Raw genomic sequence first — 24726 nt, forward strand, 5'->3', positions numbered from 1 at the left:
CGGAACGAGGTCGCCTGGAGCACCTGCACCTGGCTGAGGGCGCCTGGAAGCAGGTAGGAGGGCCAGCCAGGTGTCGCCGTGAGCTTGAGGGGAGGGAACTGAGACCCCGAGAGGGGGGAGGCTTTGAAGCCATGTCGGGAACCCAAGCTTTTCAGATGTGCTCCTTAGGGAGGTTTGCAAACCTCTCACTTGCAAACCCTCCCTCGCGTCTACCCCAACGCGGACGGAGAGCTTGGCTCCTAGACGGACTCAGCTGAGATGGGGCGGCTTCCGCTGGCCTGGGCTCAGTTCACGTTGTCGTCCTTGTTGTCCCTGCTCCAGGGCTGTGTCCCCCGCAGGGTCCTTGCGCTGTTCACCTGGTTTGCGTCGGGGTGGTTTTTACTCAGGACTCTCTGCTTGGCCTTCTGGGTGTGTCTGGACCCCTGTTTTGCGCCTGAGGCCCGGGTTTGCGTTAGGCGCCTCGGTTTGCGTCTGGATCCCGGTTTTACTTCCAGCCCTGGATTGAGTCTGGGTCGAAGTTTTACTCTTGGTGACCCGTCCTTGGGACTTTGGATGCGTGGCCTGCTCTTTGGTGGCTGGCTCTAGGGACATGCAGGACTAACTCTGAGGGCCCCCAGAAGACTATGTCTTTGCATACTTTTTTTTAAATATTTATTTTTGAAAGAGATCCAGTGCCAGCCAGGTAGGGGCAGAGAGAAAGGGGGTGACAGAGGATCCCAAGCAGCTCTACAGTGACAGAGAGCCCAATGTGGGACTTGAACTCTGACCTGAGATCATGACCTGAGCCCAAGTCATGGCACCAAATCCAGGCACCCCTAGATTTGTATACTTTAAAAGCTGCTGCCTGAGGGTATCTCAGCCTTCTGGCTTCTTCACTGCCTCTCAGACTCCTGACATTACCACTTGGTAGTTGGTGAAGCCAATCCAACCTTGGTATGGGGAGGGGAACCTGTCTCCTAATATCTAAATGGTGGCTGGTTATATTCACTCTTCCTAAGTGAATCTGTAAATGGAAATGGCCAGTTGTATCATTTGACATCCATTTCCAGAACTCTGGTTACAGCTTGCCAAAGAACCTGCCACCTCCCTGCGATTCAGTTTGCTGCAGCTGGGAAGAAGCATTTGCACTGAGTCCTGCTACATCCTGACCTATTTCCATTTTACAGGAGAACCTTGTTTCTATTCCTGTAATGATTTTAACCCCTCCAAACCTCAAAATTTGGCCCTTAAATCCATCTTAAATATCATCCTACCATAAAGAGGACACTAGTTTAACTTACCATAAATAGAAGGTAACTATAAAAATTATCAAAATAAAAGCCTAGTCGTGTTATTAAAATTTACCTAAGTCTCCACATCCTCTGGATTTAGAGCCTGAGTTGCTGCTGCAAGATAAAACTCTTCTCAGGTGATGAATAGGGACAAAGTCAATCCACTGTGTTTGTTACTTTGTGTTTTTTTTTTTTTCCTATAGTCACAATCACATTCACTTACATTTATAAAAATAGCATGTTTGCTCCTTTCCCCACCCCCACTCCCAAGACTGGATTACTCAATATTGTCCGTGTTCACCTTCCTGGGGATATGCGTTGATGGGACCCGAACATCCCTAAGACATAAGGAAACTCTAGCAAAAATAATTTGAATCTTAAGGTCTATATGATTTTCTGTTTCTTTCTGAGTGTCTTTTTCATTCTTTTGCCATAAAATGGGTTCGTTGTCTCCGTATGTTCTGGAGAAAATCTGTCATAAGGACCTCACAAATTGGCCTGGCCCCCTGTTATTACATTCATGGGCTAGCTGGTCTTTTGCTTCTAGCAACTTCATTGGTTTCTACCTAATCTAAAAATAATCTTCAGTTGGCTTAGTTTTCTGATTATAGTCCTCCAATCAACAGTCAAACTTGGTAAAACACATTCTAGAACTCGCTTAACAGAGGCTCTGTGTGGGGATAGTTAGATCTATCAAAATTTAGACCTGGAAGATGCCCTGAAGTAAATGATTTCAGCTAAACAGTAAATCTAGTAGTCAGAATGGAAGACAAGAGAAAGAAAATTAATTACAAATATTTAGAGGCTACCATCAACAGACAAACATTTTGAAATCTTTGTTTAAAAAGAACAGAGGAAAGAACAAAACAGTTATTAGTTTTCTAGTGAAGGTTTTTTATTCATTTACTTTTGTTCATTTTACAGTCAGGACCAAGGCAGACCTGCATATATTTGAAGGCATTTACTTGAAGGATAAAGGGAAAAAAAGGTTGGCGGTTTTGGAAAAGAAGGCAATATGTGATCCATTCAGAGTTAGGAACGGAATAAAATGTCTGCCTACTTTAGGTTTAAATGAGAACAGACTATTGAAGCTGTGAAAAAATACACAACTCTTGAATCTCACCAGAAATACCGCATTATAGAAAATTTTTGAAAAAATATGACAAACAGTACTCACCTGGAGGACTAGAATTGACACTGATGTAATAGTGGCTGCATTTATTCAGCAGCATAGGGAAAAGGATTGTTTTCAGTTCAAATAGTACATTATTGGTTTGGTTTTTATTTTAACTTGATAATAAATATGTATAAGTATATACACATATATAGTGTATGTAATATGTGTACAATATACATATAACACATACAATGTGTATAATATGTATATACATATAGGTATATATATGTACGTAGTACACACATACACAAACACACACACACACACACACACACACACACATTGGAATGTTCAGCCATGAGAAAGAAGAAAATCCTGCCACTTGTGACATGGACAGACCTTGAGGGCATTATGCTTAATGAAATAAAGTCAGACAGAGAGAGACAAATACTATATGATATCACTTATATGTGACATCCAGAAAAGCCAAACTCATAGAAACAGAGTAGAATAATGGTTACCAAGGTCCAGGGGCTGGGGAGAAATGAGGAGATGTTGGTCAAGTGGTACAGACAGACTTACAGTTAGAAGATGGGTAAGTTCTGGAGACCTCATGCACAGCATGGTGATCATCACTAACAATTATGTATTTGTATTTGAAAGTTGCCAAGAGAGTAAATCTTATTTCTTGTTCTCACTACAAAAAAAGAAATGGTAATTGTGTGATGCGATGGATGGTTACATAATGGTATGATGGTAATCATATTGCCATAGAAAAGTGTGTCAAATCAACAGGCTGTACACCTTAAACTTGCACAACGTTGTATGTCAATTACATCTCAATAAAACTGGGGGAGAAAGATAATATGTATTGACTCAAAAGGAGCATTAGACTTTACATTAAAGTAGCTACAGATCATGAAAGTTAAAAGTATTTGAATTTTAAGTGTAAAAAATATATAGCCCATTTTGACCTTGCATCATCAAGCTGATTTGCTAATATAATATATATATATATATATATATATATATATATATATATATACAATTAAAAAGAAAACCTAAGCCAGTAATTTGAGCATTTTGTGAGCTGATCCTGAAAGCCTGGTTTTCAAGAGGTCAAGGAAGTACAAGTCATCAGATTAACTCTGTGCAGATGGGGGCACAGAAGGGACCAGACAGGTGAGAGGGTGCAGGTGACAGTCTTTTATAAGGCTCATCACTTTGACTTGTGAAGAAGAAAAAGTCACCATCTGTGCTGTCATCCTTGTTAACCTTCTACTCTGAGTGGGAAAGATAACCTAAATACTGAGAATAGGTGGATAACCACAAAGCAATATTTGCGTCAAGGCTACTGAAAATCAAACTGAGGATGAGTAACCTTGCCTCTGTTTGTCAGGCTTATTATACATATTTTTGTAGACAGTTATCGTTATGACTGAGAAACTGTTTTGTGAGAAAATACAATCATCAACTCTGACTTAAGTTTGAAACTAGTCTAATTTAAGCATTAAAATTCCATTTTTAAAAGTTTATTTGAGATAGAAAGAAAGAGAGAGAGAAATAGAACAAGTAGGGGAGGGGCAGAGAGAGAGAGGAGAGAGAACAAAGCCCAAGTAGGCTCCATGCTCTGCACTGAGCCTGATGAGGGACATGGTTGGGGTTCAATCTCACGACCATGAAATCAAAAGTCAGTTGCTTACCAACTGAGCCACCCAGGCACCCCAAAATTACACATTTGGTGTTAGTGAGCTATTTATTCATAATGTATAACTATGGCTCTTATTTTTAATATCTAAGTAATTTTTAATAACCAATAAGGGAGACAGGAAGTAATTTTGAGTTTTATGTCATTGAACAAAAAGCCAAGGGGGCAATTTTTATTAAGTTAATGTTAAGTCATACAGATTTTTTTGTTTGAGTAAAATTCTGAGAATAATACTGTCTTTTGCAATGATATGCATTTCAGGTTTATACTATTTGATTTACTTTCTCAGAACTTTGAAGTCATTCCTTGCTTTCTTCCTATCATACCCTGCTTGAAGGAAGAGAACTAATACTACTCAGATCCTCCAAGGTCTGTGTAAATATACATCACCAGTCATAGTAGTTTCTTATTTCTCTGGTGCCTAGAATTTAGTGTCAAGCCATGTGTTTGACCAATCTGTATTTCCCTGTGATTCCTATATCTTACGTTGAACTAGATACATCGTTCATACTGTTTAACTTATATATCTACCCAGTTTCCTACTTAGATTTCCTTGTCTCATCTCTAATACATATGAATTCTTATTAAATGTGTGTTTTTATTTGATAGGCAATTTCATTATCCATAGGATAAAACTGACATTTCTTAGTGAAGCATGTAAGGTCTTCTGCGATTTGACCAAAGCTGGTATCCAGAGCCTCATCTCCTTTGATTCCATCTCATAGCCCATGTATCAGCCACAGCTATTGCCTTATAGTTCTTTACATACTAGTTTCTTAATCCAGAATGTACACATTTTACCCCTCTACTCTTCCAAGGCTAATCTTCAATACCCAACCCTGCTTAGCCTACATGCCTCTCTTATGGGAAACCTCCTGTAATTTTATCCAGCGCTCTCATTGTGTTAGAGCTTATCCTCAAGTAATATCTTCAGCAAAGGAGAGTAAATTTCTTGACTCGATGCATATTGAAGATATCTGTGTTATGTTCATATTTGAGATCAAAAGTAGATTTAGATAATTGTAAAGAGGCATTATTACAGATGAGGTAATTTTTTTTTCAGATTTACGTATAGGTGTAGTGTAACTCCAATTAAGTTGTAAAGTTTAAAGAGAAGAATAAAGAATGATGTGTGTGTGTGTGTATACACACACACACACATATATATTCTTTTGTAATATATATATCTCTAAGTTGATACTCTTATTTTTTATTGTAATACTTTATAAAATAATTTATTATAAATAAACACATTTTTTTACAAAGTTTTGACTTAAAAAAATGTTTAGTAGTTTTCTTTATTTTTGAGAGGCAGAGAGAGACAGAGCACGTGTCGGGGAGGGGCAGAGAGAGAGGGAGACAGAGAATCGGAAGAAGACTCCAGGCTCTGGGGTGTCAGCACAGAGCCCGACGCGGGGCTCAAACTCAGGGACCATGAGATCATGACCTGAGCTGAAGTCGCACGCTCAACCTACTGAACCACCCAGGCGCCCCTGAAGTTTTGACTTTTATGTCTTCCTCTCCATTCTAGAATAGAAGACAGTTGTTGACAAAAATTGTGTCCTATGTTTTTTTCTGAACATAAAGCGTTGCTATAAATATTCAAATACTAAACCACGGGTAATAATAATAATTATTATTATTGACATATTTCCTCATGGTCATATTTCTTAGTGTAGATAGATAATTTAATAGAATAAAGTAACATCTCCTAAGAGATAAATTCCTAAGTTATGAGTCATAACTGAAAATTCAGTAGTAGCTTCATCTCAGATTCTGAATGTGATCTTCTACTCTTTGGATACTGTAGCAATATCATATCTACTATCTACTACGTGCTTATTTTCTGATACCTTGAGACAAATATGCCTCTTTATAGGTGTTTTACAGAAAGTGATTAAAAATATACGTAGCCTTCAAGAAGAAAATATAAACTTTTACCTCAAGATTCCCGATGAGGAGCAAACAATAACAGGGAGTGGGTCCTGTCAGACCACACGTAAGAATTTTTCAGAAGTGGGAGATATAGGCCTATTGAGGAACCAAGGTTCAGTTGGAGAAAGACAAGACACAGTGTCAAGATTTAGCAATTTCAAGTTTTCATTTAGGAAAACGTGTAGGTTTATGACATCCAGAATTGTGGAAGAGACAATTATCTCATTATTTTATTTATCTGAATATCTGTTATGCTTGCTATGAATCAAGCAGGAAAGGCAACAAGAGAAGAAACTCCGGTTCAAAGTCAGAATGGTCAGAAGTTGAGTATGTGCCCCTAGGCAACAGAGAACCAGCTGCTATGAGAGCAATCAAGGGCAGTGTTTAGGGAGTTCAATCCTCAAACGAAGTGCTTACACAATTATCAAAGCAAGGGAACATATAAACATGGGTAGATAAATCATTTGTAACTTTTAAATTTTATTTAAGATCTTTAATGTTATTTTTATGACAGGTTGATAAAATTTTGATTTTCTCATGATCATGTACTTGAACAAAGGGAAAATTCGGTGGATTTGGTCATCTGTATGTTTTATATACTTACCTTATTGGCATAGTCTTGGCTATAAATATTACTTTTCTCTAAATCCTGTTTCTAGTCTTCTCAATGCACTTAACTCTTAGGAAGATTCTATCAAAAATCATTCACATGTGTCCAGACTTCTATTTCTATTTTTTTGACCTGAAATTTCATTTGGAGATGTCATGGAGATTAAACCAAATTTAGAACCCCAAGTGATTGCCATAATAGAAAGGCAGAAGAAGAAAATAAAGAATAGTGCTCCATTCATTCAAAATGTATATTTCAATTCTTAGTAAAATAAAATATAAATACAGGTTTTCCCCAATTATAGAGCCTTTCATGTTCACACAGAGGCGTTACTCAATGTAATTCATCTAAACCAGAATTCTAGTAGTATCAACCAAATCCATTATACACACATGAATGTTAAGGCACATTAAAATTTAATTCAAATAAGCTATTGTATCCTATTTTTTATCTATTTTATTAGAATGCTTAATATAAAAATTCATAAAATTATTGAATATGTTCGTATATATTAAATTGGAATTTTAAAACTTTAGTTCTCATTACTGCCAATGAAATTTTTTTTGCTATATTATGCTACCATTCAATATATTATAGGCTAGAAAATCATTTATGTAACTGAAATATAAATGCCTAGAAAGAAGAACATGCTAAGAAAAAGATACAGAAGTTCCTGCTTGTATTTTGCCTTTTCTGGTTTGGAATTCTGATATCTAATAAAAACAAATTTTTTGATACTGTTAACTATTGAGCATAACTTTTTAAATTGACTATGTTTTATTCATTACTAAAAGAAAGTCAAAAGAGAAAAAGGTGTTATATAAATCTTTTTAAGATGTATCTTCCTCCTCTTGATGAGAGATGAACTTCTCAGTACCCTTTATTGCCTTTAATATAAATTCTGAGTCTTAACAAATGCAGTATGTTGTTTCAACCTCTTTCCTCAAGACCTTAGAGTTGAAAATGCAAATGACCAGTTCACGTAGAGCCAAACTGCAAGCTTAGATGGCATGAAAGATTCATTATTGAGTCAAGAGGGAGTGAAAATGAGAAATGAGGAGAGACAGGTAGAGTAAGACCAGAATATTCAGAGCCTTGAATTTCAGTATGTCTTCCAATGACCTATAGGCAACAGAGAACTATTAACAATGTTAGTAGTGGGTAGCATGAAAAAAAGTGATTCATGAAGATTAACCTGGTAACAGTGTCTGAAACGATGCAAGGAGATTACAGAATAAACTCCTTTTCATTTGTATGGTTATGTGAAGTCTGTGCTTTCATGACAGCATTTCCCTGTCCTGCCACCTGTTGGTCAAGTTTAAAAAAATTCTCTTTAAAGCCTATTACTGTAAAGGAAATTATAGATAAACTGAGATTAAGAAGGTAATTCTGAGTCATCCTTAGTAGCTGGAGATTCAGAGTCTTCTATCAGTATACCTGGTCTTAAGCAATTAGCTTGGAGATCACACACAGAAAGAAATCTTTGGAAGGATGAAGATGACCAAATGATTTAACGAGGATGTTAAAATACTTACACATACATCATCTTTTAGGTACAGCTATACTATGAATTTTCCATTGACTTATTTGACAAACTACAATAAATAAGTCACTTATTAATATAGATAGAATGTAAGGATGCATAGTAACCAGGAATGGCTGAAATTGACTTAGGGGAAAGTGCATTTGCTATCAGCTCTGCAGATAGTGAGCCAAGTTCACTCAAGTCAATACCACTTTATCAAAAAAGTAGGGCATTTAAACAACATACCCAGAGTTAAAAGACAAGTGACAGTTTGGGTGAGAAATATTCTCAATTCTAAGAGGAATATTTTAACATTTTTAAAACTTAATAATAATTGGGGCACCTGGGTGGCTCAGTTGGTTGAGTGTCTGACTTTGGCTGAGGTCATGATCTCGTGGTCTGTGAGTTCGAGCCCCGCATTGGACTCTGTGCTGCTGACAGCTCAAGGCTCTGTGCTGCTTCAGATTCTGTATCTCCCTCTCTCTCTGTGCCCCTTCCCCGCTCATGCTCTGTCTGTCTCTGTAAAAAATAAACATTAAAAAATTTTTTAACTTAATAATTATTAAATCTTAATAAATATTAAATCTTAAAAAAAGAAAAAAAACACTTTAATTTTTAAATGGCCTAATAATGTTAAGAACTATTTTACAGGAAAAAAATACCACCTAGTTAGCCAATAAAATATGAAAATAAATTCAACCTCACAAGTAAACAGTGCTTTGCAAATTAATACACTGATACTTTTTTCCTCAACAAGATGAAAGCATTTAAACAGATGATGATATACACATCGATGAATTTTAGTGAATGGGAACTCATATTCAGTTTTGGTTTTCAGTGTACCTACTATATTTTGCATCATACTCATTAGTTGCATAGCAAATAATTTCAGTTTCAGGATCCTAATCTATAGAATTATTACACAGATGTTCCCTGTAGTGTTTTGTAATAGTGAAAACCTTTAATAACTTAAATGTGATGCTTAAAAGAATAAGATAGATCTGTGTAATTGGCATGGAAAATCTCTATTCTGAGTGAAAGGCTGATGTAAAGTACATACAATGTGAAAGGCTGATGGTAAAATACATACAATGTTATTTCATTTCAGCTCTCAAAACCTCAAAGAAAAAATTGTATGTGCCTGTACATAGGTAACTGTATGCACATAACATATACATGTAACTATGTGTGTATTTATTATTATTTGTATATATATACACATATGTATATCCCATGAATCTACACATATAATAAACATAGGGTTCTGGGAGAAATATACTAAAATGATAATAATAAATAACAGTCATTACTATATTTTAAAAAATTTTTAGTGTTTTTTATTTTTGAGAGAGAGAGAGACAGGGCACAAGCAGAGGAGGGGCAGAGAGAGAGGGAGACACAGAATCCAAAGTAGGCTCCAGGCTCTGAGCTATCAGCACAAAGCCTAACACGGGGCTTGAACTCACAAGCCATGAGATCATGACCTGAGCCAAAGTCAGATGCTTAACCCACTGAGTCACCCAGGTGCCCCAAAAGCCATTGCTATTAAGAAATGTGGTGCAGAGAGAAGAGTAAGGGGTAATTTGCTTGGCCTGTAATGTTTGAAGTTTTCACAAGAGTGGTTCATGTGTCATTTGTAAAGTTAAAAAAAATAATGCGCTTGTTGAACAATATTATCTGGAAAGTATCTGAATCGTCCAGATTGAATACTCCATTTACTGAGGTATGTCTTAATGTAATTTTTGACCATGTGTAAGCTTTGAAAATTGTAAACATTAGGCTGAATGTAAGACCAGCAATCATTGAAGAACAACAGTATTCTCCATAGCCATGAATTAATACTTAAAGTGTTGTATTTTAAATATTGTACAATTCCACTTAGATGAGGTCTCTAAAATAGTCAAATTCAAAGAAGCAGAGAATACGCTGATGGTTGCCAGGGGCTGGTGGGCAGTGGGGAAAATGGAGAGTTGTTACTCAAAGAGTATAAAGTTTTAGTTATGCTAGTTGAATACATTCTAGATGTACACCATGTACATCATGGTGCCTATAGTTCACAGTATGGTATTGTGCATTTTGAAATCTTCTAAGAGGATAGATCTCATGTTAAGTGTCCTTACTCTCCCCTCCAGGAAACTCTGGGATGTGTTGAACATATATGTTACCCTGATTATGGTGATGATATCATAGGTGTTGACATATGAGCAGACTCACCAAATGGTATACATTAAATATGTAGTTTTTCTATATCAATTACTCTTCAAAAAAGCTGTTAAAAGAAATTTAAATACATTTAAAATATAAAATGTGCTTTCATTAATCTTCTTCCCCTTTCCTAATTTTTAAAAGTAAGTATAACAGAGATATAGATGCTGTATGTCCATCTCAATGAATGAACTATGATGACTGACCTTTACCTTACAACTGGACTGTATTACTGCATGCATCTTCTGTGGTATGCATTTTTGGAGGGAAGGAACTTCCGATTCAAGTGACTATTTTCCTTTCCACTACCTTGACTTGGAGCACATATCTGTGGAATATCTGGTTTGTTTGATGTTAGTTTCCTTCTTCCATAAAGTGTGTATCTGTGCATTTTGTCATTGGATTTGTAGTCCTAATGCCATGTACGATGATGAATCCATTCTAGTCTATCTCTATCCTTTGCCAATCATATAACCTTGAGGAATTACTTTCTCTTAACGTGAGCTTTCCCAAATGTAAAAATAGGGTTCTTTACTCCTCTAATAGGAATCTCGTGGATCATAGAATCCATCTAAAGCATCTAGCATTGTGCCTAATTGCTTTTATTAATCATTAGATAATTCACTTTTGCAACCCACTTCTTTCTTATTATATTTTCTGTCAAATACCTTATATTAATTTTTAATTGAAAAGGACCTTCATTTTTACATATATTTCAAATTAATTAAAGAACTCTTTTCCATCCATGTTACCGATTAACAATATATGTTCTTTGGCTTCTCAAAGATGTCATGGCTGCCTGTTTACCAGCAAAGACCATTTGGGCTGGGCTGTTTCCCAAAATGTAGCCCCTTAGAAATTAGCTTGCTCTAAATACTGTTTTTTAAGCATTTGAGTTTTTATGACAAAATAAACTAATGCAATATAATTACAGATTTGTGAACTATCCTCAAATAGACATACCCTGAAATAGACATTTTCTCTGCTTAATGTTATTTTTTGTCTTCTTTTTCTTAAAACCTAAGAAGCTGATTGAAAAAAAAAGAACCAATTCACAGGAATATCTGAAATTTCCAAATAAGAAGTCAGAAAAATGCAAATGTTATTTTTCATAATATTACTTTTCTAAAATTACACATACTGCATAATCAACAGTTCATTTAGCAGTCTATAATAATAGCTATGTGCTGTGTTTGAATAAATGTATTACATTTGTACTTTGCGTATTTCTGCAATTTCCAATTTCAAACCATCTAACTTATTTGATCATTAGCTTTCCCCCTTTTATTGACTAAGGAAATTTATTTTTATTCCCAGTGAAAGTGAAGAAAAATGAAAACAAATATGCTTATTTCTCCCTTTCTGTCCATATTTTATTTTATTTTTTAAAAGATGCAATCAGCAGAAGTTTTTCTATTTAGGAATTTTAGGTGCTGACCACCATCCACCTTTGTCCTTTACCTCCTGAAGCTCTCCATCCCAAATTCCATTGTTAAACTACAAACATAAATGGGTTCCTAATGACAGCAAGTTTCCTTCCTTCTTATTTTCTCTCTGTAACTGTCGGATTTGTGTTGAATGCAATTTAATATGTTAGACCCAACTAACAACATTAAATCCCTATGCAAGTGTCATTACTTGGTGCATAGTGTAGTTGACAGAATGGACTGTGGAAAGGTTCAGAATATAATATTTTCTTCACTGGTATTGTTGTCATCAAGCTCATATATATACAGTAGCAAGGCAATATTTCAGCCAAGATTGGAGGAGTGCCTCCAATCTTATCAGCCACTCGTTTAAAATGAAGTTGCACTAAGTTCTGTCCAGTGAAGTAAATTCTCCAACAAATTTACTCCAGAGGATATTTGAAAGCATGACATTTATGTGGAAACTTATCATGAGTACCATGCGGTGTTTCTGGTTCATTGGATCCCCAAGCCACTGAAGAGGCTGATAAGCAAATATAGCTAGCCATAGTATAAATTCAAGATTACCTTCTATGAGCTGTGATTTAAAATAATTACTCAGGCTCACACTGACCTCATCCTGCTCTGACTTCTTGTTTCACTCTGACAAGGAGAGCTATTTTCTGCATTTTCCTGGATCACCATCACATATCATAAAATAAAGGCTAAACATCTTCAGCTATGTTCCAGGAGTAACAATAATTGTAATAATATCTAAAAGTAAATATTCATTGTGGTCCACATACTGTTCTATGTCCATATGTTAATCCATTTAATCCCCACAACAGCCCTGGGAAGTGGGTACCTTATTCTCTTTCTGCAGACAGTGAAACTTGGACACAGTTTAATATTTTGCTCAAGGTCATTAGAAATAATATGCACAGAAGTTGAGATCCTAAGCAAAGCATTATGGCTCCAAAGGCAAGTTCTTAACCACTATGCTATACAGAAGGGGGAAACATTTTTATGCCAGTAATTCTACCAACTTGTTCTCTCTTCCTCACACTAGGTTCTTTGTCTGCTCCCACGTGTGTGTAGTCAGAGCACCAAAGTCAGGGTTTAGTCCTTGTCTACTAGGGGTAGTCATCAATCAAGTTGCAGGCAACAGAAATTAACTCTTGAAGGAAAGCAGTTTTCTGATATTGCAGAGTTCACACTATTGCCAAAAAATACTTTAAGAGCCAAGTTCTTAAAAAATATATATATACACACATACGAAAAGATGAAAAAGAGCACATGGTTCCCCATCCCACTAACATCATGCTTTGTTCTGTGACTTTCTTTGGGCACAGGAATGTAATTGGAATATTTTTACACCACTTCTGAGAAATAGCTTTAAAAAGAATTGCTTGATTCTACCATCTCTCTTTTCTCTCTCATAAATTCAGCATGTCCCACATAGGGACTATTCCTAAGGTGCAAAGCCCCAAAATAAATGCTTACTGTGTTTGACTTCTGAGATTCGAATTTGTTTAAGCGACATAATTTAGCTTAAACTGAGTCATCTTGGGGCGCTCAGTAACAAACAGAGCCATGCCCAAAATGGCGTGACAGTGTCAGTTCAGTGAGAATATTGTTTCTGTTCTACAAAGAAAATGAACTTAAAGGCTGGTCCACTGCCACCATTGCCATTCAATACTGAATCCCAGTCGTGGCACCCTTGCCATCATCGTCTCAGAAACAGGATTTGTTGTTGCCACAGCCACTGTAGTCATGGATTGTACACGGTTCGTGTTTCTTCAGTTCTTGATTCAGTGTCTGGGAGAGAGGCATCTGATTACTAGAGTCTAGGACTAGTACTTTTGCCTCGGGCATGAGGTTATCTAGGAAGGCAAATATCTAGGTTTTTCAGGCTTTATGGTAGGCTCTTCTCATCAACATGCATACTGAGGAATTGCTCACATAACGGAGAATCTTGACATGCATCAGAATCTCCCAGACGTCAACTACCCCAATTAAGGAAGATTGAGGTCCTCTCTCTCATTCTTTTTCTTTCTCTCCCTCCCACTCCCTCTCTTTTTCCTTCTCCCTTTTTCTCCTTCTATTTATTTATTTATTTATTTATTTATTTATTTATCTATCTATTTATTTATTTATTTATGAGAGAGTGTGTGTGTAAGTGAGCAGGGGACGGGCAGAGAGAGAGGGAGAGACAATCCCAAGCAGGCTCTGCCCTGCCAGCATGAGAACCTGATTCAGGGTTCAAAGCCACAAACCATGAGATCTTGACTTCAACTGAAACCGAGAGTTGGACGCTCAATCGACTGAGCGAGCCATCCAGGTGCCCTACTCCTTTCCCTGTATTATTGCTTTTAATGCATGCATGGAGTTGTGGCCACCATTTTGTAAACTTGAAGGACAGCATAAAGAAGTAAAAACAGGGCACCTGGGTGGCTCAGTTGGTTGAGCATCTGACTTCTGCTCGGGTCATGATCTCCAGGTTTGTGAGTTTGAGTCTCACATTGGGCTTGCTGCTCTCAGCCTGTCAGTGCAGAGCCTGCTTCGGACCCTCCATCCCCTGCTGTCTGCCCCTCCCCTGCTTGCACAGTCCCCAAAATAAATAAGAAAAAAAAAGGGAAGAAAAACCAGAGGTACCTGACTGGCTCAGTGAGTTAAGCATCCCATTGTTGATTTCTGCTTAGGTCATGATCTCTATGATCCCTGTCAGTGCAGAGCCTGCTTAGGATTCTCTGTCTCCCTCTCTCTCTCTGCCCCTCCCCCACTTGCACATGCATGTACTCTCTCTTTTTCAAAATAAATAAACATTTTTTAAAAAAATAAAAAAAGCCAATATGTTAAGGATGGTAGGGCAGTAATATGTAAAGATCTCAGTTCCTTGAGTATATTGTTTAACAGCTGGGTAACTACCATCTAGTCTATGATACTCCTTAATTTAACAATAAATTTCCTTATATTTCAAGCCACTATTAGTTACATATTTTGTTAATTGAAACCAGAAGTATTCCCTTCTAATACACATGGCAAGCATGAAACCATATGAAAGAAAATAAATGTATTTATTATTTTATTAGAGGGGATTTTTGACATAAACTTTGGGAAGCTCAGTGAAATAATCCTATCACACAACATCAAGAATATTTATTTAGAGATGAAATTTCCCCTATACGTTTATTACCAATGTATTTCTAGAGCATACAGTATTTAACATACTGTGGCTTTTTTCTCTATAAGCTTATTTTCCATAATTTTGTGCTGATCACCAGTTGCATGGAAAAATTCACATTTCTTTTTTTTTTAATATGAAATTTATTGTCAAATTGGTTTCCATATGACACCCAGTGCTCATCCCAACAGGTGCCCTCCTCAATGCCCATCACCCACTTTCCCCTCTCCCCCAACCCCCATCAACCCTCAGTTTATTCTCAGTTTTAAGTGTCTCTTATGGTTTGGCTCTCTCCCTAACTTTTTTTTTTGCCTTCCCCTCCCCCACAGTCTTCTGTTAAGTTTCTCAGGATCCACATAAGAGTGAAAATTCAAAATTCTAATTGAATTGTTAATTTTTTAGTAGACATTGTGTCTTTAATCTCCAAGGATTGATATTCATTAGCCTCTGATTATAATGGCATGTTGGAGTTACTGTTTTGAGGGTTGAAGTCTGATTTTGCAATTAATTAGCTGTTGATCTTAAGTTATTTGACCAGAGCTTTATGAATCCATAGATTAAATTGTACCCTGGATATTTAAATTTCTAAGTATATGCTGAAGCTTTTCTAGCATTAAAATATCCTAGGCTTCCCTCAAAAGAAAAGCATCTTATTTCAATAAATAGTTTATAATATTTTGTTTCTCATAGGTTTTTAAACTCTTGCCTCTATTATTTTCTCTTTTGTAGGAAGAAAAACACTTAAAAGAGTATCTACTAAAGAGAAAAAAATAAATTGCAATGAATATTATCAAAATTAATTTATTTATAATTATACGTGGATGACAGTATGCAGAAATCAAAGAATTTATACAAATAATGAGTTTTTCCTTCTACTGTCCTCAGTATAGCCCCAAAAAACACTTATACATACAAATATTTATTAACTTTGGTACTTACTTTCCTCTTAAAAAAGAGGGATATCTGAAAATAACGTCAGAGAATATTGTCTGCACTAAATAGCATTTAGAACATAAGGTTGCTGGTAACAGAATTAGGAATGATCACATTATTTAGGCTATTCAGTGCGAAGCATGACTCATGCACATCTGAGATGCTTAGAGGAGACTAGCAGGCTGTTTATGAAATTGATACCTAAATCTTAGGTAAAAAGTATGTTTCTATTTCTATTCTCAAATACTGTCATTTTGGTCAATGGAGAACTTGTTGGATATTTAGAATTTCAGCTGGCTTTAATTTCTTACTGGTGAAATAAATAGCTACTCTTTCCTCTCAGTGTTTATCCATATTCAGAACTAAATTATTTAAATTCAATTTTAATGCTTGATAATTTAAGCAAATTAGGCTATTCAGAATTAAATCTGATTACACAATCACTGAAAGGTAATATCATAGGCAGCTTGGTACAACCCATAAAATAATTCTTTACAAAGAAACTGAAACTTTAATTACATGTGTATATCATTTCATAGTATTATCTAAATTGTTATACTCTCCTTCACATACAATTCTAATTTAGCTTCAGTATCATTAAATGTTTTCGACATTCATTTTCTAGTGTTCCTCAATTTAAAATTTTTGTCCTATATTAGTATAAATGTTACATAAGCATATACTTATTTTTACCTTCCTTATTCCTCAAAGGTATTTAATATTTCCCTAATGTCCTTCCACGAGAAAACTGAATAATAAACAGAGACCAAAGGAATCATTTGGAATGTGGTACGTGCTTACTTCATTTTTGGTGATTGAATCCGAACAGTTTTTAAGCCCTACCACATCCCCTTCATAGTGGATACTTTCTCTTTTAGTGTTGGTGGGAAGCTCAAAGCATGCAATCCCTGGCCTGCGTATACGTATCCTCACCCCAACTCTGCTCCCTGTGAAAGTATAGCCAGTCTCCTTTGGACTATCTTGGAAAATTTTCATACCCCAGAAAGCCTCAATATGTTAAGTGATAACCTCTTTTATACCTTCCTGGTGTGTGTGTGTGTGTGTGTGTGTGTGTGTGTGTGTGTGTGATCATTAATCTCAACCTGAACCAAATGCTAAATGGGGTGTCCATCCCGTCTTTGTGAATTGGCTGCCATGGCTAAAACCGTAAGCAGTTTGTCTACGCAATGATCCCCGCCACTAGTCATCATTATTCTTTCAGTTTGATTTGATGCCCAGTGGCAAACATGATCTTTTAGCTGTGCTTCTCTGTAGTTGAGTCCTACTGAGCTTCTTGTAACTTAATAAACTTATGTTAGAAGTTTTTATAATTGACATTTAAGGACAGGAGTTTAGGAATTGGCCCTCCTTAAAATGGTCCTGAGTTGAGTGTCCTGGCCCAGACATTTAGAATAGGAGTAAGAGGCTTGATGCTTTTTAAAGTGGCCTTGAGTTGAGTGTCATGGCCCAGACTGTGACACTTAAAGACAGGAATATGGGACTTGGTCCTTCTTAAAGTGGCCCTCAGTTGAGTGTCCTGACCCAGACTATGGCCTTCAGGTACAGGAATATGGGACTTGGCTGTGTTTAAAGTGGCCTTGAGTTGAGTGTCCTGGCCCAGACCATGACATTTAATGACAGGAATATGGGACTTGGCCTTTTTTAAAGTGGCCCTGAGTTGAGTGTCCTGGCCCAGACCATGACATTTAAGCAGGAGTATGGGACTTGACCCTCTTTAAAGTGGCCCTGAGTGAGTGTCCTGACACAGACCATGACATTTAATGACAGGAATATGCTACTTGGCTCTTTTTAAAATGGCCCTGAGTTGAGTGTCTTGGCCCAGATTATGACATTTAAGGACAGGAGTATGGGAATTGGCCCTCTTTCAAATGGCCCTAGGTTGAGTGTCCTGATCCAGACTGTGACATTTAGGACAGGAGTATGGAACTTGGCCTTCCTTCAAGTGTCCCTGAGTTAAGTGTCCTGGCCCAGACCAGGACATTTAAGGACAGGAGTATGGGAGTTGGCCCTACTTAAAGTGACCCTGAGTTGAATGTTCTGGCTTTGTGTCTTTGATTGAATTGTATATCTCAATTCAGTATAGGTTATGATTGATGCTAGGGTTATGAGAGCAACTCTTACCCTGTGATTGCTGATTATTTGTCTAAACCAGACATAGGCTCCCATTTGATAGACTACTCAGAGGAAAAATGGGTACACTGGATGGTTGCTTGTGTGGATGAATAGTCAGCATGTGGCTTGCTGAGATCACATTTCTAAAAGCAAATGGCCTAATAGAACCCTACAAAATGCTTCTGCTGTTACTACCGCCTATGCCTCTATGACCAAAAGAGATATTCTGATCCTTTGGGTTTTAGAGAAAATACCCAAGGCACCCCTGTGGCACAGTCACAGGGTTCATTCAAACTTGGTTGGAATTCAGGATCCTTAAACTCTATAAAGCTATTATTGCCATGAAGGAAACCCCTAACCCTGATGATACTGATTTAACAATCTTTGGAGGAAGAAACTTCTAAATATTGGAAGGTTAGGGAGAATGTCCCCTGTAATAAATCCAGTACTACAAAGGCAGTCTGTTCAACTATGGTGATGATGATGATAAGGGAGGAGAAGGAAGAGGATGAGGAGGAGAAAGAGAGTAACAACAATAACAACAGGAAGAAGGAGGAGGAGAAGAAGCTATAATCATTGCCTGTATATAGAGGAAGGCAACAAAAAACTAAAATAAAAGTCCAAAATTTGACCTTTTTGGAAACCCAAAACTTACTAAAGTAATTTATAACAACAAAAAGATAAAATTGCACTGATTGACCTTTATGCCTCTACAATGTAGGTTCGGAATTTACATTGGCTGAAATGCACCAACTGGCAAACCTTAAGTGTCTTAACTGATACCAGGGCTCAAGTTACATTCATACCTGGGCTTCCACTAAATTTAAATTTAAATTGGAGGTGTTACCAAATTTAAGTCTCACCTTAACTGTTGGCACTATTGCTTTTCCTAAAATTCCCCATGGCCATAACACCTATTACTCTACAATGACCCATCATGGGGTAGTGCATGATCATTCTGACCCAAAGAATGGTACATTTAAATAGTTAAGCTGTTACTAATTAACGAGCTTGACAAAATGAGATCTGCCATGGACCTCCATTTGCCACCCCCAACCCAGTTAAAATAGTTAATATGGTTCAATATAAATTAAAACAGGCCTTAAGGATTGAAAACCATTATACAAAATTTTGACAAGGGATGGTTTTCCTGACCATTTCTTCAATTTAAAGCATCATTTTACCTGATCTCAAACTTGGAATGAATGAATGGAGACTCATTATGGATTATAGCCACTTTTATAATGTGGTTTCCCCCATTAAGATACTCATGTCCAATATTATTGAATATACTGACTCCATCCAATCCGAAACTGGTGAACACTTTGCAGTTATGGATTTGGCTAATATTTTCTGTTCCCTGCCTATTTCAATAGTCTATTAGCTACAGGTTGCCTTTAAGTTCAGAGAAACACAATGCACCCTTACCTGCTCACCCATGGAGTACCTCAATGCCTTGCCATCTCGTACAATCTTTATAGGAAAGAACTGAACGCTATTCAGATTTCTCCAGGAGCACAGGTATGACATCACATCCGTGACACCATTCTCCATGGATTCTTTTGGCAAATTCATTCAGGGCATACAAAAATCACAAAGGAGTTTTACCAAAACACGTGCTGTTGACCCACCCATAGTACAAAGCCCGACCATCTTGTTTAAATTCCTAAAAATTATTGATCAGTCAAGTGTTGCTTCATCACTGACACTGTCAAGAAACAAAACAATATTTATCTACTCAGTATAGCAATGTTAACACAAGCCAAACATCTTTCAGGCCTTCTTATTTTATAAGTTTTACGTAAATCCATTTAGGCTGTTACTTACAAATAGCCCATTTTGAATGAGGTATCTTACTATTAAAGGCTCTAGAATCCATCCAAATTGCCATACAATAGGCATTCCCCATAATGTCTCCCGGGGCCTCCTTCACTGTGGAAGCTTTAGCAATATCCTCTAATGCCTATTCTGGATTGACCCTGATGGCAACAAATGTCCTTTGGACTTCCGGAATATAAAGTTCCCATGGATGTCTGCAGTACATACCTTTAGAGCATCTGTTGTTGGCTGCATACTGAGCTTAGCTAGGTTCTATGCTTATAGCTAGCTGCTCATTAGGCCTTAGGTCATGAAAGCAGCACCATGTATGCTTGGTTCAGCCACCAAAGTCTTCCTCATGAAATGAAAAATGTACCTACAAGGAAGAACTAAATCTGGGTCCTCTGACATATTCTGGATGCAAAGGAATGACCTTCTTGTCTCTAGTCCATTGTCACATACATGATGCCATGGAAAGTCAGTCTTTCTCCCACCCCTCTACCTGGGCAGCCTGTTGAGATTAAATGGATGAATAGTATAGCAGGCAATTTTATACTTTACATATGGCAGCAACATTCTCATACATGATGGAGTTTGCTGGAGCTGCTAGTTTTCATCCCTTAATAGGAATATCTCTAACCAGTGATGGAACCCAAAGGCTAGCACCATTGACTGATTTTCAGACAGTTATCTTAGCACTAGATTGGCCCCATCTGTATGTTTTTATAGATTCTTTGGCCATTGTCAATGGTCTGGCCATCTGGTCCAGTCAGTGGCAGCAATAACAATTCTTTATCCAATGTTGCTATCTTTAGGAAATAGAATTCTTGGAAACACTGTACTCACAGATATGCACAATAAAATTCAGAGTCACACGTGTCTTTACCCATACTGAAATCACGATGCAAGGCCTCATCAACACCTGAGTTTAGACATTATTGACGGTGAACAGGGCACTCCTTTTACTTCTTAAAATATGTGTTAAGTTCTTAAACAATACGTATATTGGAACTTTTACCTCCCTGTCAGCACTAGGATACATATCTCATAGGACAATACCTGTGTTAAACAGGTTAAAATTCAATTAAATGAAACTTAGCACATGTTAGTCATCAAGCATTGAGGTGAATTATAATAAAGAATCCAAGTCCTTTTGTGATATTTTATGACTGACAGCTTTCAAGCCCTACCACTCCTGTTCACCTTCTCCTCCACATCTGGTTAATTGTATGAGGTAGCCTGGATGATTTCTCCTTTGGCACCAATGGTGAGTTGAAATCATGCAAGCCATGCAAGGTTTGTGAGAAACATCGAGCCAAGCCCACCCTAACCACCATAAAAGAGGACCCCATTTCCTTTCCCCATTCTCCAAAGTCATTTTGGGACCACCCTTGGATGCCACACTGCTTTTCCCAGAAAGACTTATGTCATGAATACTATTTTTACCCTATTTCACCTTATTTGTGTGAATACATGGCATCTGGTGGCATGCTAACATTGAACTAAATTTTGATTAGGGTGATCTATCCTGCTTTTATGGAGTGGCTACAATGGAAATACTGTGCATCAAATGTCATTCTTTATGCAGAGAAAAAATCAAATTTGCTTTCCTCAAAAATATCTAAGGCAGCAACCACAATGGTTATCTGTTTATCCTAGTGACTCCTAACAGTCCACATCACTGAAAAACTGATTGCTGTTGTGGATAAATATTTTTGCCCAAAGAGATAAAATAAGTTAATAACAAAAACAATGACAAAAGTGTTATTGTTTTTGTCTGAACCACAAAAAGTATACTTAGAAGAAACGGTTTGTTGGTATCTTGTTCTACATTATGAAAATTGTTAACTTTTATTTTAATGCTTACTTTGGTTTTAAGTACATTATAAAAAATTTTGGAAGCATTCACTTTTTCCTCTCCAATTATAATGAGTACAAATAATGATATTTATACAACAGTTGCTTCTGTTAATGTGTTTCTGATCCTTAGAAGTAAGCATATTATTTGCATGTCTATCTTTAGAAACATTTCCATTCCCCAGTTAGTCATTAATCAACTGGTACCCATGAGAGTATGACAGCAAAAAAGAAAAGAAAAAAGTTGGATGATTTTGTTATTAACAATAGTGAAAACACAATATAGCCTATAAGATTAAAACCATATTTTTTCTTTTATTTATTTTTTTTTTAATTTTTTTTAAAAATTTTTTTTTCAACGTTTATTTATTTTTGGGACAGAGAGAGACAGAGCATGAACGGGGGAGGGGCAGAGAGAGAGGGAGACACAGAATCGGAAACAGGCTCCAGGCTCTGAGCCATCAGCCCAGAGCCCGACGCGGGGCTCGAACTCACGGACCGCGAGATCGTGACCTGGCTGAAGTCGGACGCTTAACTGACTGCGCCACCCAGGCGCCCCTCTTTTATTTTTTATATTAAAAATAATTTATTGCCAAATTGGTTTCCATACAACACTCAGTGCTCATGCCAACAGGTGCCCTCCTCAATGCCCATGACCCACTTTCCCCTCTTCCCCACCTCCCATTAGCCCTCAGTTTGTTCTCAGTATTTAAAAAGTCTCTTATGGTTTGCCTCCTTCCCTCTCTGTAACTTCCTCCCCCCCCCCCCCCGCCACCGCCATGTACTTCTGTTAAGTTTCTCAGGATCCACATATGAGTGAAAACCTGTGATATCTGTCTTTCTCTGCCTGATTTATTTCACTTAGCGTAATACTCTCCGGTTCCATCCACATTGCTACAAATGGCCAGATTTCATTCTTTCTCATTGCCAAGTAGTATTCCATTGTATGTATAAACCATATCTTCTTTATCCATTCATCAGTTGATGGACATTTAGGCTCTTTCCATATTTGGCTATTGTTGAAAGTGCTGCTATAAACATTGGGGTACAAGTGCCCCTATGCATCAGCACTCCTGTATCCCTTGGGTAAATTCCTAACAGTGCTATTGCTGGGTCATAGGGTAGATCTATTTTTAATTTTTTCAGGAGCTTCCACACTGCCTTCCAGAGCAGCTGCACCAGTTTGCATTCCCACCAACCGTGCAAGAGGGTTCTCCTTTCTCCAAATTCTCTCCAGCATCTATAGTCCCCTGATTTGTTCATTTTAGCCACTCTGACTGGCGTGAGGTGGTATCTCAGTGTGGGTTTGATTTGTATTTCCCTGATGAGGAGCGATGTTGAGCATCTTTTCATGTGCCTGTTGGCCATCTGGATGTCTTCTTTAGAGAAGTTTCTATTCATGCCTTCTGTCCATTTCTTCACTGGATTTCTGTTTTTTTGGTATGGAGTTTGATGAGTTCTTTATAGATTTGGGATACTAGCTCTTTGTGCAATATGTCATTTGCAAATATCTTTTCCCATTCTGTCAGTTGCCTTTTAGTTTTGTTGATTGTTTCCTTTGCAGTGCAAAAACTTTTATCTTGTTGAGGTCCCAATGGTTCATTTTTGCTTTTAATTCTTTTGCCTTTGGAGATGTGTCAAGTAAGAAATTGCTGCGGCTGAGGACAGAGAGGTTTTTCCTGCTTTCTCCTCTAGGGTTTTTATGGTTTCCTGTCTCACATTCAGGTCCTTCATCCATTTTGAGTTTGTTTTTGTGAATGGTGTAAGGAAATGCTGTTGATTCATTCTTCTGCATGTTGCTGTCCAGTTCTCCCAGCACCATTTGTTAAAGAGACTGTCTTTTTTCATTGGATATTCTTTCCTGTTTTGTCAAAGATTAGTTGGCCATACTTTTGTGGGTCCAATTCTGGAGTCTCTATTCTATTCCATTGGTCTATGTGTCTGTTTATGTGCCAATACCATACTGTCTCGATGATTACAGCTTTGTAGTAGAAGCTAAAGTCTGGGATTGTGATGCCTCCTGCTTTGGTCTTCTTCCTCAAAATTACTGTGGCTATTCGGGGCCTTTTGTGGTTCCATTCGAATTTTAGGATTGCTTGTTCTAGCTTCAAGAAGAATGCTGGTGCAATTTTGACTGGGATTGCATTGAATGTGTAGATAGCTTTGGGTAGTATTGACATTTTAACAATATTTATTCTTCCAGTCCACGAGCATGGAATGTTTTTCCATTTCTTTGTATCTGCTTCGATTTCCTTCATAAGCTTTCTATAGTTTTCAGCATACAGATCTTTTACATCTTTGGTTAGGTTGATTCCTAGGTATATTATGATTCTTGGTGCAATTGTGAATGGTATCAGTTCTTTTATTTGTCTTTGGGTTGCTTCATTATTAGTGTATAAGAATGCAACTGATTTCTGTACATTGATTTTGTATCCTGCGACTTTGCTGAATTCATGTTTCAGTTGTAGCAGACTTTTGATGGAGTCTGTTGGGTTTTCCATGTATAATATCATGTCATCTGCAAAAAGTGAAAGCTTGACTTCATCTTTGCCAATTTCGATGGCTTTGATTTCCCTTTGTTGTCTGATGGGTGATACTAGAACTTCCAACACTATATTAAACAACAGTGGTGAGAGTGGACATCCCTGTTGTGTTCCTGATCTCAGGGGGAAAGCTCTCAGTTTTTCCCCATTGAGGATGATATTGGCTCTGAGCTTTTCATAAATGACTTTCATGATGTTTAAATATGTTCCTTCTATCCCAACTTTCTCAAGGGATTTTATTAAGAAAGGATGCGGTATTTTGTCAAATGCATTTTCTGCATTGATTGACAGGATCATATGGTTCTTATCTTTTATTTTATTAATGTGATGTATCACATTGATTGATTTGCAAATATTGAACCAGCCCTGTAGCACAGGAATGAATCCCACTTGATCATGGTGAATAATTCTTTTTATAAGCTGTTGAATTTGATTTGCTAGTATCTTGTTGAAAATTTTTGCATCCATATTCATCAGGGAT

General features: G+C 37.2%; 1 pseudogene; it reads right to left on the reverse strand.

The window, feature by feature from the left end:
- Positions 1–284: 284 nt before the first annotated feature.
- Positions 285–24726, reverse strand: part of LOC123591864 — a 45776-nt pseudogene continuing 21334 nt past the window's right edge.

The sequence above is a fragment of the Leopardus geoffroyi genome, chromosome B4, assembly GCF_018350155.1.
Source record: "Leopardus geoffroyi isolate Oge1 chromosome B4, O.geoffroyi_Oge1_pat1.0, whole genome shotgun sequence".
NCBI classification, from domain to species: Eukaryota; Metazoa; Chordata; class Mammalia; order Carnivora; family Felidae; genus Leopardus; species Leopardus geoffroyi.